Consider the following 13,089-nt stretch of genomic DNA (forward strand, 5'->3'; position numbering starts at 1 on the left):
CTTCATTTGGAAAAATGCTGCACTCGCAGAGCTCAGGCGGCAGGCCCGTAGCCAGGATTTTGTTTCGGGGTGGGTGGGTGGGTGGGTTTGGTTTGGGGGGGGGGGGCTGAGTCTGAGTGAAAGAGGGTCTACCCTAGCAAACCTTTTGTATTGTTACCCCAATACCCCCATGCATATGGGATATATTGAGCATGGTGATCAGATCATGATATGAATAAACATAACAGTTTAAATAATGTACCAGTAAGATCTTCTCGCGGACCACCATCAGAATTTCGGGGGGGGGGGGGGCTGAAGCCCCCCAAGCCCCCCCCCCCCCCCCGGCTACATGCCTGTCAGGCAGTGTTGTATTTCAGTGTCAATGTTGATTTTTGTGGAGAGGTGGCTGCCAAGGTAGCAGAAATGGTAAACATTTTCTAATGTTACACCATTGAGCTGTATATCTGGCATTGCAGAGGGATTGGCTGGTGACTGCTAAAATAGCACTTTGGTTTTCTCAATCTTCAATGACAGGCCAAGCTTTTCGTATGCTTCTGCAAAGATGTTTAGAGTGGCTTGTAGATCTTCTTCTGAATGCGCACAGACTACGCTATCATCGGCATATTGGAGTTCTATAACAGATGTTGTTGTGACCTTGGTTTTGGCTTTCAGTCTGTTGAGGTTAAATAGCTTGCCATCTGTCTGATAGATAATTTCCCCTCCTATGGGAAGCTTCCCACCAACAAGATGAAGTATCATAGCAATGAAGATGGAAAATAAGGTTGGGGCAATAACGCATCCCTATTTGACACATGATTCCACCTTAAATGGGTCACTTTGGGCAGTGCAAATTGTACTTTATTGTGTTTTAGGAAACTCAGAGCATTGTAGTCTGGCTGCAAATATGTTTTCAACCCTTTCTTTAAGCTGGTAGATAAATATCCAGGAGGTAGAAATTGATAGTATGTAATTCATGGGCAAATTAATAGCCTGCAGATTGTTATTTGGACCAAAGCTGTGTTTATTGGAAGTTAATTACATGTTACTAGTAATTTCTGCTAGAATTATTATGAAATAAGCATTACTGAGCTGAGCAATTCATTGGATTCTCAAGGGTTTCTCTCTCTATGTTCTGTGTGAATGAATGGAGTAAAGTCTCACACAGTGTTTTCTTAATCCGGGTTATCAGTATTATATTAACATATTTGCATACTATTTATCTATTTGTCTTTCTCTCAGCATGCATTTATTTTATGTACATTTATGTACGTTTATTTTCAGCTCTACACATTTGATCAGACATTGATGATAAGAATCTATAAGGATTTACTTGTTTCTGTCTGCAACAAAGGCTCTGTGTACATTGCCATATAATACAATTGCAGAGTGCAGTTCTGACAGTATTGAACTGGCTTGTATGAGTCTATACTGCTGTATAAGTTAAACTGCATTTTGAAACTGCATTATATAATAATAATAATAATCTTTATTTATAGCCCACACTATCTCCTCAAGGGGACTCATGGCAGCTTACAACAATACAAAACCCAACGGCAAACATTCAATGCCAGTGAAACATACAACAATCAGAAAATCAGCTTAAATTAGCATGACATAATATATTTAACACATTCAACATATTAAATCCGTTAAAAACTCTTAAAATCCGACTAAAATAATTGGGGTTAAGATAGTATACAGCAGATTAACAGAGATAGATGTTCAACAAAAAGGTGGGCTGTATATAAGGTGTAATTAGTCCTCCTCCTCTCCATAGGCTAAAGTGCATAGATGCATTTTTAAAAAGCTTTTTAAAGGAGAGGACAGAGGGGGCAATTTTTAATTCTTTGGGGAGGGAGTTCCAGAGGCGGGGAGTGGCCCCGGAGAAGGCCTCCTCTCGCACCCCCACCAGCCTCACTTGAGATGGGAGCCGGACCGAGAAGAGGGACTCCTCCGCAGACTGCAGTGCTCGAATTGGTTTGTACACAGCGATGAGGTTATTCAAAGAGTCTGGGCCCAAACCATTTAGGGTTTTATAGGTAATATAACCAGCACTTTGTATTTAGCCCGAAAGCAGACCGGCAGCCATTGGAGCTGCTGTAACATATGAGTTGTCTGCTCCCTGTATAGATCTCCAGTTAGTAATCTGGCTGCCGATTTCTGTACCAGTTGAAGCTTCTGAACTGTCTTCATAGGCAGTCCCATGTAGAGGGATGGGACTAAGGCGAGAACTACAATGGCCAAGTCCAGTGTCTCAATGTATGGGCACAGCTGGCGCAGAAGTTTACCTGTGTGAAGGTGCTCTTGGCCACTGCTGATACCTGGGGTTCCAGGGAAGGGTCGGAGATGAGTCCAGGAGCACCCCCAGACTGCAGTCCTTTGTCTTCAGAGGGAGCATGACCCTATCTGGCATAGGCTGTAATCTCACACCCTGGTCCGCCTTCCGACTGTCCAGGAGTACCTCTGCCTTGTCTGGATTTAATTTCAACTTATTAGCTCTCATCCAATCCATCACCAATGTCAGGCACTGGTTTCAGGGCAGGATGGCATCTTTGGCCTTCGATGGAAAGGGGTAAATTTGACACTGAACCTCAAAATTCTGGATGATCTCTCCCAGTGATTTCATGTAAATATTAAACGGCATGGGGGACAAAACTGAACCGTGAGGGACCCCACAGGCCATCGGCCAGGGAGTCGAACAGTTGTCCCTCAGCTCTACCTTCTGGGTCCAGCTCTCTAGGAAGGACCAGAGCCACTGTACAACAGTGCCCCCCAAGCCCCATCCCAGAGATCCTCCCAGAAAGATACCATGGTCAATGGTATCAAAAGCTGCTGCGAAGTCCAGGAGAACTAATAGGGACCCTCTCCCTGTCTAGCTCTCTTCATAGATCATTTACCAAGGCAACCAATGCTGTCTCTGTATATGGCAGTGTAGATGGGGCCAAACTGCCTTCTAAAAAGTTAGCTTATAACAAGTTTTGATGGGCAATTGTTTTCAGTGTGAAAAGTGAAATGTTCTTGAAAGGCCCTATTTGCAATTCCCAAACCACCCTTAACATCATATTTGGTAACAATAACAATAACAACAACAAATTAATAATAAGTAGGCACTGCAACTCTTTCTCTCCAAATCTCTTCTGCTATTGAGAGAGAATAATGTAATGTCTTAATCACATTTTTTAAAAAAAATGTTCTGTTCCTGGCTTGAAAGTGTTGTTCCCTGTTTAATTGTGTGGCACATGCTTTGACAGTAGTTGTTCTACTCCAGAAACATCATTTTTTGTGGCACAAACTATGTTGAATGGGTTGAGATTCAATGAGATTCATTGAAAACTAGGGTAAAATGTTCCTCCTGCAAAGACAAAGTTTGTGCAGTTAAAAAACATGTTCCATGCTTTTATGATAGAAGCAATTAGGAAATGACATTTATAATCCAGGAACATTAACCGTGTCACATAGTGTTATTATTTGTATCCTTTTTCCCTTCACAAAGGAGACTCCTAGAATAACACTGGCTGACACACATTTCGATGTCTCAAATGTTGGCCCTGTTTCTGGGTATATTTGACCTGCTGCTTCAAAAAAAATTGCACCAGTTTTCCCCTTTCAGCTCTAGTTTTTGAGTTATAGAACATATGCCATCTACCAGTCACTATGTGCTTGCCTGTAGAAAACAATGATAGCTATGTATAAGAAACTAGAGTTGGTGCAGTCTATCCAATGCTGTCTTCTGAATCAGCGCCCCCAAAATAATCCAGGAACAGTCCTAAAACACCAAGACAACAACAACAACAAAAATTAATGGACCCATCATTTTCAACCAAGGTGACTATCCTCCTATCCAGACTATTTGAATTTAGGTCCACCAATACTCTTCTCCTACTGCTTTTCTGCTGTGTACCTGAGTACTGCATATGTGAAAATGAAGAACTCTGCTTGGTAAAGGTCCATTCCCCTCCAGTTTCCCCCATCCAACTGGAAGATTTTGAAAGGTATGGTCCGAAAAATAGCTTCTCCAATCTCTCACTGTAACTCTCCATGTTCCTAGCAAATTCTTTCCCTTTTACTTACAGAAATATAGCCATCAGACTTCACACATTTGACATTTACTGCTGGTTAAAACATTTCTTTCCAATGTCGTGCTTTTATTCAAACTCATAAAGGCAGGATATAGCATGCTGAGACTAATTAAAATTCCGAAAAGTTTTGATATTGCTGTATCCTAGTTAGAGACTTCATTAGCAGTTCTCTTCTTCACAAGACAAAATCGACCTTTCAATTTTGGTTCTTGAGATCAAAGACGGACGAGCTCTGTTTGTTTTGATTTGGCTTATTATATGTCAGAATGTTGTTTTAAAAAGCGTCTCCTTAAACAGATCTGTGCTGAATTTGGGGCATCTCTTGACACTTTTGGAAGCGGAAACACGTTACAATATTCAATGAGAGCAAACAAGTCTAATTAAAGGACTTCTCCAGTATATTCCCTACCCTGAGAGTTAATTGTAGCTTCACCTTGTAATAAGAAGGTGATATTAAACAGATTACTGGGTTGTTGTAGGTTTTTCGGGCTGTATGGCCATGTTCTAGAAGCATTCTCTCCTGATGTTTCGGCTGCATCTGTGGCAGGCATCCTCAGAGGTCGCCTCTGAGGATGCCTGCCATAGATGCAGGTGAAACGTCAGGAGAGAATGCTTCTAGGACATGGCCATACAGCCCAAAAAACCTAAAACAACCCAGTGATTCAGGCCATGAAAGCCTTGAACAATACATTAAACAGATTAGTACACATGATAATTTTTGTGACTTACAATTTCTTTTATACTAACACAGGTAAAAACTTTGGAACAGAATGATTTCAAAATCATTCAGTTCCAATGAGGGAAGCAGACACTTTGTTTCTTATCTTTGCCTCCATATTCCAAGGAGGGGATCCAAAACACCTGAAGAATTATAATAATGAGGAATTATACTGAGTAAATAATTTGTACCAAGTACAAATAGATTGTTGTTGAATGCTGTCAAGTGACTTTTACTTTTGGCTACCTCATGAATGAAAACTTCCAGGTCACCCTGTTATCAATAGTAATCCTCAGGCCTTGCAGGCTCAGTGCTATTGTGATTGTGTATTATAAATGGGAATTGGGCAATGGCACACAGCTCTATATGTCAGCGTTTCTCAACCTGGGGGTTGGGACCTCTGGAGGCGGGGGGGTGGGGGTCGCCAAGTGGGTATCAGAGGGGCCACCAAAGACCATCAGAAAACACAGTATTTTCTGTTGGTCATGAAGGTTCCGTTTGGGAAGTTTGGCCCAATTATATTGTTGGTGGGATTCAGAATGCTCTTTGATTGTAGGTGAACTATATATCCCAGCAACCACAACTCCCAAATGTCAAGGTCTATTTTCCCCAAACTCCACCAGTGTTCTTATGTGGACATATTGAGTATCTGTGCCAAGTTTGGTCCAGATCCATCATTGTTTGAGTCCACAGTGCTCTCTGAATGTAGATGAACTACAATTCCAAAACTCAAGGTCAATGCCAAGCAAACCCTTCAAGTATTTTCTGTTGCTCATGGGAGTTCTGTATGCCAAGTTTGGTTCAATTCCATTGTTGGTGGAATTCAGAATGTTCTTTGATTGTATGTTAATTATAAATCTAAGCAACTACATTTTCCAAATAACAAAATCAATCTCCCCCAACTCCACCAGTATTCAAATTTGGGCATATTAGGTATTTGTGCCAAATTTGGTCAAGTGAATGAAAATACATCCTGCATCTCAGATATTTACATTAGGATTCATAACAGTAGCAAAATTACAGTTACGAAATAGCAACAAAAATAATGTTATGGTTGGGGGTCACCACAACATGAGGAACTGGATTAAGGGGTCGTGGCCTTAGGAAGGTTGAGAAACACTGCTATATGTGATGCATAACAATACGATGTATGGTTTGAATGGAATTGTATGAAAGGTGTATGAGAGATAACCCACAGGGATACCACGATAGATGGTATCGAAAGTATAGTTCTTGAAGGATTTTCAATTCTGACCAAAGAATGTATGCGGGTGGATTTCTTGCTATCTGTTAACAAAAAGCACTTTTGAGAGACAAGACTTTTCATTGAATCAAATAGTTTGTCAGTAAGCCTGATACCATGCAGATGTTTTAAACTATATTGGACCTAAATTATACTGAAGTAATGTTGGATTTTAACTGCAGTTCCTTTTTTGAAGGAGGCTTTTCACGAAGTGATTCTCAGGCAATCAGGGAATTTCACTGTGAGCCATACAAAATCACAGCGATAAGATTTATGTTGTGTCGGCAAAAGCAAATTGCTTTGGCAACACTCTCCTCCATTTGGTATTAAAACTGGTGAGGGATCTCCATCGACATGTTCTCACCCTCCTCAGATTGACTTGTTTCTAACAAGGACAGGAAACCTGTCCTCAATCCTCTCAAGGGTTCTTCCCGGGGATAATTGGATTACACTATGTGACACGATTTTTGTTCCTGGGTTACAAATGTCAATTCCTAATTGGTTCTATCATAAAAAACATGGAAAGAGTTTATTACACTGCAAAAAGTTTGTTTCTGTGGGAAGGACAGTCTGCTATTGCACATTTTGTTCTAGTTTTCCAATGAATATCCCATAATAGAATCCCAATAAATTGCAACCTAGTTTGTGGCAGCCACAAAAACAAAGTTTCTAGAGTAGAACAACTCCTTTCAAAGAATGAATACAATTAAACAGGAAATAACACTTTCAAATCAGAAACAGACAATTTTTCAAATGCTGTTCTATAGTGTAATCTAATAGCACCTCAAAGGCACACTCTGCTAAAATTTCAGTGTGACTTGGAGATCTTTATTTCCCAGGAATGCACCTGGAGACGTTGCATGCTCCTGTAGCATCATTCTCGGGTTCAACAAGATACTGATAAAAAATAAAAGCATGGCTGTATCTTTTTATGTACGATGTAGGTATTGTAATACAAAGGCTCCTGCATGGCTTGATGGAAAGGGATCAAACTTGGTACGCATACCCTTCATAGAACCACAGAGTTGGGAGAAACTACTTGGGCCACCCAGTCCAAGCCCTATAATGAAGGAAAAGCACAATCAAAGCACCCTTGATAGATGGCCCTCTAAGGAAGGAGCTTCCACCAGACTCCAAGTCAGAGAGTTCCAGTGTTAAACAGTTCTCCTTACAGTCAGGATGTTCTTCCTAATAAATTTCAGGTGAAATCTCCTTTCCTGTCATTTGGACTCATGGCTCCTTTGAGTCCTAGTCTCCGGGGCAGCAGAAAGGAAGCTTGCCCCCTCTTCCTTAGGACATCCTTTCACATCCTTTCATGACTCCTTCTCTCAACCTTCTTCAGGCTAAACAGAAGCTCTTGAAGCCAGTCTTCATAGGGATTATTCATGGTCTCTAGACCAGTGGTTCTCAACCTGGGGTCCCCAGATGTTTTTGGCCTTCAACTCCCAGAAATCCTAACAGCTGGTGAACTGGCTGGGATTTCTGGGAGTTGAAGGCCAAAAAATCTGGGAACCCCAGGTTGAGAACTACTGCTCTAGACCTTTGATCATTTTAGTTGCCCTCTTCCTCTGGACACTTTCCAGCTTAGAGTCAATATCTCTTTTGATCTGTGGTGCCCAGAATTGGACACAGTATATTTCCAGGTAAAAGGTCTGACTAAAGCAGAATAGAATGGCACCATGACTTCCCTCAGTCTGAATTCTAGACTTCTTTGGATGCAGACCAAAATCAGATTGGCTTTATTAACTGCTGCATCACAATCTTGGCTCATGTTCAGCTTGCTGTCCATGAAGATTCCAAGATCTCTTTCCCATGCGACTCTGTTGTGGAGCCAGGTGCCATCCATTCTGCATCTTTGTATTTCATTTTTTTTCTGCCTAAGTGTAGTATCTTACATTTGTCCTTGTTCAACTTCATTTTGTTGAGGCATCGAATTGTTGCTGACTGTGAATTGCCTTGAGTCGCCTCCGGGCTGAGAAAGGCGGTATACAAATATGGTAAATAAATAATAAATAAATAAATTAGTTCAATCAGCTCACTTATCAGTTGAGAACATTTTGAATTCTGATCCTGTCCTCTCGAGTATTAGGTTTCCCTTCTAATTTGGTCCCATTTGCAAACTGGATAACCCTGGCCTTTAAACCTTCATCCAAGTTATTAATAAAGAGGTTGAACAGCACTGGGCCCAGGACCGAATCCTGATAGAACTGTAGCTCGTATCTTATTTAATCAATTCATAGTTGATAAATTTTCTAGGTTCTGACTGTTTGGAGCCTTGTGGCACATACCATCCCAGCATTGTTGAAGGGCACACATGGCGGGTTATGCAGCCTTTGGGCAGTGCTGTTAAAGAGCTTGGAAAAATGACCGTGTAGGGCTCTCGCTGCCCAAATCTCCAAGTGACCATGGCAGCAAAATACAATGCAAAGTTGGAAGTGCAACTGCTATACATAAGGCTAATGAAAAACGGGTCACATTGATTTAACCACTCTAGCTTACCCTAAAGCAGCCATGGGCAAATTTTGGGCCTCCATGTGTTTTGGACGTCAAGTCCCACAATTCCTAACAGCTTCAGGCCCTTTCCTCAGGCCTCAGGCAGGGGCCTGAAGCTGTTAGGAATTGCGAGAGTTGATGTCCAAATTTTATTTATTTATTTATTTACAGCATTTTGACCCCACCTTTCTCAACCCCCTCCTTGGGGGGGGGGGGGGCTCAGAGCGGCTAACATAGGTAACAATTTGATGTCACAATATCAATATAAAACCATGATTATATAAAAAGTTAAAATCAGTAACATTCGTTAAATAATTACACCACATAGCCTTTTCAAATTATCACAACAGTCGTATGGTCCAGTTTGAAGTTCCTGGTGCTGCTGTGCTCACTTGCTTAAAGCCTGGTTCCAAAACCACAATTTTAGTTTTTTCTTAAAGGAAAGGAGGGAGGATGCCGATCTAATCTCGCTAGGGAGGGAATTCCACAGGTAGGGGGTCACCACCGAGAAGGCCCTGTCCCTCATCCCCACCAGACACGTTTGCAAGGCCGGTGGGACTGCGAGCAGGGCCTCCCCAGTAGATCTTAAACTACGAGGTGGAACATAGAGGGAGATACGTTCGGACAAGTAAGCTGGGTTGGAACTGTATAGGGCTTTATTGGCCAAGACCAGCACTTTGAATTGTGCTCCACGTCAGTGGAGCTGACGTAGCGGGGGGTGGTGTGTGCTCCCTGTATGGCGCTCCGGTGAGTAATCTGGCTGCCGCCCATTGGACTACTTGGAGTTTCCGAACAGTCTTCAAAGGCAACCCCACATAGAGTGAATTGCAGTAATCTATTCAGGATGTAACCAGAGCGTGGACCACCGTGCCCAGATCAGACTTCCCAAGGTACAGGCGCAGCTGGTGCACAAGCTTTAACTGTGCAAAAGCTCCCCTGGCCACCTGGAGACCCAAAGTTTGCCAGTGCCTTCCTTGAAGGATGCAAGTGTCTCCTCCTGTATCTCTAAGCAAACCTCACCTTGTTCATTGTCTGGATAGGAGACCCACAGCATAGCAAGGCAGGCTCATAGCCACTCCTCAACACAGATACACCTCTTCATTCATAATATTATCTATCATGGTGCTTTGTAATTAAACATGGCATAGCTAGGGAAGATTTTGCAATCTAGTAGCCTTCGACCTAGTAAGAAAAGGAAGAAAAGGATATTCTTATCACCTATAGGAGATAAGAATAAAATGTGAAGGAGACTTTGGCTTCTTGTGAAGACGGGCAAAATTTCCTTTAAGTTGCCAAAGTCCTATGTGGAAAAGCCTTACCTGTGGCTTCCCTGAAATGTCGAACGCACATGGAGTGTCTTGTGTTTGTCCTTGTTGAAATTCATGTTGTTAATTTTGGCCAATCAGCTCTCTAATCTGTTGAGGTCATTTCGGATTCTGATGCTGTCTTCTGGAGTGTTTGCTCTTCATCCCAATTTGGTGAATGGCCCAACGTAAAATACTGGCAAGGTTGTTGTTGTTTTCAGGGGGGGGGGGGGCGGGGGGCGGCAGGGACTGAGATAGGATGATGGAAGTGGGGATCCAGCCACATCTGGAGAACCGTTCTATGGGAGTTGCAGCTATACTCTCTGGGACTGATGGCAGGAGAGGAGCATGCAAAGAACCAAAGAACATGATCGATGATTTGGAAAAATCTGAGAGAGGAGGAAGAGGCAGCTGCAGCCACAAGCGGCCACAAGAGGGTTGCCATGGAGACTATGATCAGCAAAGTTTCGGTCAAATACATAGCATTGCAAAATACAAATCTGAGAAATAAAGGACAAGGAAAAGGAAGAGAAATCCTGAAATTGTCTCTCTCTTTTTTTGTGTCAGGAGCGACTTGAGGAACTGCAAGTCGCTTCCGGTGTGAGAGAACTGGCCGTCTGCAAGGACCTTGCCAAGGGGACGCCTGGATGTTTTGATGTTTTATCATCCTTGTGGAAGGTTTCTGTCATGTCCCCGCATGGGGAGCTGGAGCTGACACAGGGAGCTCACCCACGCTCTCTCTGGATTTGAATTTCTGACATGTCGGTCTTCAGTCCTGCCGGCACAATGGTTTAAAACAATGTCAATCCTGGACTGGAGAAAATATTGTCCTGTTCTTTGAAACAAGCAAAAAAGATTCAGGAAATGATTGGGCTGGTCAGCCTTAACCTCAATACCAGGAACAAATATTAAATTATTATTATTATTATTATTATTATTATTATTATGATTATTTGAAACACAATATGAGTCAACAGCAGACAAGATCACTCTGCTGGCTGTTGTATTGGATCACACGTCGGACATTTTCCAAGTGTCTTGGACTGGGTGATGTATTGGTGAATAATGTGTGCAGATCCCAGTAAGGTGGCCTTTTGCAGCCGGCAGATGGTAATTTTGTCAGCGCCGATTGTGTTTAAGTGTAGGCCAAGGACTTTAGGCACTGTACCCAGTGTGCTGATCACCACTGGGACCACAGTGGGGGAAAAAGTTTTTGGTCAGATACCAATTGTACAAGTTCTCCCACTTAAAAAGATGAGAGAGACGTGTAATTGACATCATAGGTAGACCTCACCTATGAGAGACAACACGAGAAAACACATCCAGAAAATCATATTGTCTGATTTTTAATGAATTTATTTGCAAATTATGATGGAAAATGAGTATTTGGTCACCTACAAACAAGCAAGATTTCTGGGTCTCACAGACAGGCTCCTCTGACCTCCACTCATTACCTGTAGTAATGGCACCTATTTGAACTTGTTATCAGTATAAAAGACACCTGTCCACAACCTCAAGCAGTCACACTCCAAACTCCACTATGGTGAAGGCCAAAGAGCTGTCGAAGGACACCAGAAAGCCTTCTACAAGAATCTCGATGGCAATGCACGGGTTCCTCCAAAGCGAACCCCGTGGGAATGCTGTAGATGTAATTTGTCTGGATTCTAGCACACTCTTCCAATCATAATTTGATTAGATAGGGGTACTATCAGATTCATCCATAATTGTCAGAAAACTGTGTTTTTAAAAAAGGCATCAATGCCTTCAATCTGGAACTCAAGCAGAGAGGCTCAGGGTTGGTCCTGCAGCCGTTACAATGGAATATCTTTACCACTGAGGCAGATGTTTGTATCAAGTTCATTGTTGGATCACGTATTACGGAAAGGATCATTCCCAGACACTTTGCGTAATGCAATCCTTGTGCATTATTTGGATTTCTGGAACTCCTGGTGGCGCAATGGGTTAAACCCTTGTGCCGGCAGGACTGAAGACCAACAGGTCGGAGATTCGAATCTGGGAAGAGTGTGGGTGAGCTCCCTCTGTCAGCTCCAGCTCCCCATGCGGGGACATGAGAGAAGCCTCCCACAAGGATGGTAAAACATCAAAACATCTGGGTGTCCACTGGGCAATGTCCTTGCAGACGGCCAGTTCTCTCACATCAGAAGCGACTTGCAGTTTCGCAAGTCACTCCTGACATGAAAAGAAGACTTGAATTGTATCCTTTTTTAAAATGAAAACAAATGACGTTTGGGGCTTTGGCATACCTTTTAGCAATACTTCTGGTGGAATACATGATGGAAGTTGGCCATAGAATTGCACAAGAAGCCTGAAGAAAACACTTCTCAATGTCTTTCTGTGCAATTCTATGGCATCCAACTCCTTTCACGCTGTGTTCAACTAGCTCTCATAATAAGCGGAATGATTGTAAAATGGAAGAAATGCACAATTCTACCTCGAGGGCACCAAAACCAAATGCGTGGGTATAAGAGGGAGGAGACTTCGGGCTTATTGTTGATCATAATTTGAATTTAAGCCAGCAAAGTGATACGTCAACAAAGAAAGCGAATGCTATTTTAACCTGCCTTCACAGAAGCATAGTTTACAAATTGAAGGAAGGAATTAGTTCTACTATGTTCTGTGCACATCAGGCCTCACCTGGAGTGCGGTTTATTTGTGAGCTGCCTTGAATTCCCTATGGGGAGAAAGATGGGATAGAAATAATAATAATAATAATAATAATAATAATAATAATAATAATAATGCTTTACGGAAATCAGAAACTGAAATCCAGACACTGACCAACATAGTCAGAATCTTCAGCATTGACATCAGTATGGAGTTCGGCGTAGACAACTGTGCCACAGTGGCATTAAAGAAAGGGAAAATTACTCACAGCAAGGACATAAAGATGCCAAATGGACAAAGCATAAAATGCAATCAGCCTAAAGCCTATAGATATCCGGGCATACAACAGTTGGACAATATCAAGCATGGGCATGTGAAAAATGTGGTCAGCAAAGAATATGTCCAAAGAGTCAGAAAGGTTTTGAAGAGCAAATTAAATTGTGGGAATACGATCAAGGCACTCAGCACCTGGGCCATCCCTGTCATTAGATACACTGCTGGGATTGTGAACTGGACACAAGCAGAGCTGGATCATCTGGACAAAAAAAAAAAAAAGAAAGAAAGAAAACTGGCAAAAGAAGGCTCTCCCTGAACAGTTCCTGGGAAAAACTGAGAGCAAAATTGACAAAGGAAAGACAAGACATGGAT

Source organism: Anolis sagrei, chromosome X (genome assembly GCF_037176765.1).
Source record: "Anolis sagrei isolate rAnoSag1 chromosome X, rAnoSag1.mat, whole genome shotgun sequence".
Classification (NCBI taxonomy): Eukaryota; Metazoa; Chordata; class Lepidosauria; order Squamata; family Dactyloidae; genus Anolis; species Anolis sagrei.